Raw genomic sequence first — 3889 nt, 5'->3', positions numbered from 1 at the left:
TTGGACTGATCTTTCAAAGTATAGTTTCTAAAGCAGTTTTCACCTACAGGTGTTCCGGATCTTCTGGAGATTCTATAGTAGCCTTTCCTCCTCCTCCTCCTCCTCCTCCTCCTCCTCCTCCTCCTCTTCTTCTCCTTCTTCTTCTTCCTCTCCCTCCTCCTCCTCTTCTTCTTCTTCTTCTTCTCCTTCTCCTTCTTCTTCTTCTGCCAGTTATCTTCTCTCTCACCTCTAATTCAAAGACCTAGGGCTATGTACTCATTACCATTTCCCTACCCTCTGGTGTTACTTTCTACTAACTTCTATGTTCTCAAAAATGACAATCATTTGTGTGGGCTCAGAGTCCTTTATTGCTCTCTCATATTCAAAAACTGTTAATACTGCTATGCATCTAATAAAATGCACTAACTATGGAAAAAACTATCCTGTGGGTATTTTTACACGATTATCTCAGTAAGTATCAGCTTATTGAACTGCCACCTTTTCCATTTCTGAATAAAACGTTTTTCTGATTGAGGTTGTGGAAAATAGTCCATCTATGTGGATCAGATGTAAAGATAGTATTGTCTTTTTTTTTGGGGGGGGGACAGAAAATTTTAATTTTTGAAGATCTCTGATGAAGGTTCCAAAACCCAAGCTTTTAATGCCAGTCAGAATGTTGGAATAATAAAAGGTTTATTCTCGAATTCTTCTACTTTAGTAAGAATGAACTTCCATTCTTAATTATAACAAATCACTAAAACTTCTTGCATACAAAACAGCCATTTGTGAAAGTGCATGTATTCTCTAGAATGTTCTTAGAAATGCTGGCTGTAGTTTTACATTAGTCTTAGCTTAAATTATGACGCATGATGCTGTCTGACCAACCCTTTTACATGATTTACTGCAGCTCTGTGACTGCCAAAGCAGGTAAGCTGCAAAGAAAGAAATTAAAAGCTCCAGAAGAAAAGGCAGGTCATAGTATTGTTAAAGAAGTTTTTTAAATTGTTTACAAAGTATACAACAAAGCTAAAAATAAAACTTTTGAACTACAACTTAGCTGGACTGATGAACTGACTAAAGAACAACATGCAATGGCTCCAAAAGATGAAAGGAGAAACAGAAAAAAATGCCAAGGATTCTTTGAGAGAAAATTATGAATAAGAAGGTAATATGTAGTATTTTACTTCAGCATCTATTGTTTCTGCTTCTATGACAGAATCAAATAACTAATACCATGGATTATATATACCCACTGACTGATCTTTATTAAATTTGACTTGCAAAAAAAGTTATGTGATAAATTCTTTATCAGTTCACTTATTAATGAGCATGTACAGTGGTTCCATGAATTGTATATTGTGAATATGACACATGTGCATATATTTTTAATTTTTTCCTCTCCATATTTTTTGAATTATTTATTCATTTTATATCCCACAAGTAGTCCCCTCCCTCCTCTCCTCCCAGCCCCAACCTCCCTTCCTCCGCTATTCTTCAGCAAAGGAGAGCCCCCTCATACCCACCCTCCCAAGTTCATCAAGTTGCATCAGGTCTAAGCTCTTTACCCTGAGGCCTAGCAAGGCAGACCCACCAGGGGGAAGTGATCAAAAAGCAGGCAATAGAGTTCATGTCAGAGACAGCCTTGGCTCCCCTTACTAGGGCACCCACATGAACCCTCAGCTGCCCATCTGCTACATCTGTGCAGTGGGCCTAGGTCCAATCTATGCATTGTCCTTGGTTGTTGCTTCAGGCTCCACAAGTCCCTCTGGAACCTGGATAACTGGCTTTGTTGGTCTTCCTGTAAATCTCCTGTTACCTCCAGGTCTATCCTTCCCTCTTTTCCACAAGACTCCCTACACTTTGCCCAATGTTTGGCTGTGAGTCTATGCATCTATTTCAATCCGCTGCTGGGCGGTGATTCTCAGAGGACAGCTACGTTAGGCTCTTGTTGGTGAGCTTACCAGAATATCGTTAATAGTGTCAGGGGTTGGTTCTCTCCCATGGGGTGGGTTTTTAGTTGGGCCAGGCATTGGTTGGGCATTCCCTCAATCTCTGCTCTATCTTTTACCTGCACAACTTGTACACAGGGTAAATTTTGGATCAAAATTTTTGTGTGGGGGTTGGTGTTCCCATCCCCCCCCCACCAGGAGTCCTGTCTAGCTAGAAGGTATCCTCTGCAGTATCCATGACCCCTGCTACTGGGAGTTTCAGCTTGAGTTACCTCCATAAGCCTACACTGTCCTAGATCTCCAGATTGTCACAGAGATGCCCTGCCCATGGTTTTCTTCTCTTTGTAGACCCTCTATCCTCTCACCCCCAACTCACCCCAGGTCTGGTGTCCACCCCCATTTCTCTGTTTTTACAGATTAATGTTCTCTGTTAATGAAATAGATCTTTTCATCTTGTAACTGAATGCACTGTAGATCTTCTAAGCATTTGCATGCTCTGCAATGTTGTTGGTTTATGATATGTAAACATGTTTTTGTTATAATCCCAAGTGGGGGATTTTATTGTCCACACCTGTAAATTGTCTCGTGGGGATCGTGGTTTTGCCAGCTGGAATTAGTTGAATCCTGACAACTTTGTAGGGTATAAATAGCCCAGAGGGGTTATTTATAGGCACAGTGGCTTGGAGGAGGACAGCTTGTACTAGCTGGTTACCTGAACTTCTGTTATTTCCTGACGACGGATATTGGTATTGCCCCCAAAAGAATCCTACAGTCCTACCCAGCAGGAAGAAGAGGGCTACGGGCACCTGGACCTGCTCTGAGGCCTTGTTGGTTTCCATCTTCACCTTCTTTAGCACAGTCAAGGCAGCCAGCTGTGCCCTACTGCCCAGGGCCTCTGCCTTCCTCTTGGCCTTTGGAACCTCAAGAAAGATGGCTGTGGAGCTGAGCACAGCAATGTTCGGGAAGGTGGCCCCTCACCCTTTAAGTCGGAAACCTCTAGAAGCCTGCGGCAGCAAGCCTCCTTTAACAAGGCCGCAGTCCCACGCTTGTCTTCCTCCTGCTGCTGCTGTTGCTGCTGCTCCTGTGACAGGTGGTGTCGCAACAGCACTTAAGTCCACATGCACCTGCCGCTGGCTCGCGTCCTTTAGCTCCTGCAGGTTGTCCAGCACCTCCGTCTCCAGCTTCGAGTCCTTTGTGTGGTTCTCTAGGACTTTTATGGGGTTGTTCAGCCCTTCATACTCAACGCTCCTTCCGCACCTGCTTCTCCTCCTCCAGAAGCTTCTCAGACTGGATGTTGCGTTTAGCCCTGTGCTATTCCACGGTGGAGTCCATATTGTCTGGGTCTATCTTGAAGGTGATCTCGGCCAAGCAGTGCATGCACTTGATGTAGAACCGGAAGATGGGCAGGCCCAGATATGCCTTGTGCTGGACCGTTTCCTTGAGCGCATTGAACAACCCATTGTAGATGCATTCTCTACATATCTTGCACCTCATGTTGAAGGGGGCATCAGCCGCACCACATACTGCTGATCCTTAGGTAGCTTGAGTTTCAAGATCATCAACGGGTCAAAGTCAGGTGGGTAGTATGTGTTTAAAGCTTTCCATTATGACACCTTCACTGCTTGTTCTCGAACAAGCAAACGAGCAGTTCTCTTTGGTTCTCTTGGTGTTTCTCAGATCAGGCACAGCACTGGCATCACTTCTGAAGCCAGGCAGATGGCAGACAGGTTGAAGGCCTGTGGGAGAGAGCTGAGGACCCCAAAAGCATTCCCGCGGGTGGGCATGTAAAGGATTGCAGGGAGATGGAGGATGACTCGGGGAAACAGGGTCAGGCATCGAGCACATGGATTCAGGAAGTCCTGCCTCTTCCTACCTCCTTCCCCGAACCGTACTACTAGGAACAGAGACTTTTGGGTTTCAGGGCATTCCAAGTTTTCTTTGGCTATTTGTGGGGTTTTCAT

At 44.6% G+C, this 3889-nt stretch overlaps 1 pseudogene; it reads right to left on the bottom strand.

Moving 5' to 3' along the window:
* Positions 1-1519: 1519 nt before the first annotated feature.
* Positions 1520-3889, bottom strand: LOC110540868 (splicing factor YJU2-like; annotated as a pseudogene).

The sequence above is a fragment of the Meriones unguiculatus genome, chromosome 7, assembly GCF_030254825.1.
Source record: "Meriones unguiculatus strain TT.TT164.6M chromosome 7, Bangor_MerUng_6.1, whole genome shotgun sequence".
Classification (NCBI taxonomy): Eukaryota; Metazoa; Chordata; class Mammalia; order Rodentia; family Muridae; genus Meriones; species Meriones unguiculatus.
Note: the sequence above shows the minus strand (reverse complement) of the source record. Positions and strands in the feature narration are given on the sequence as shown.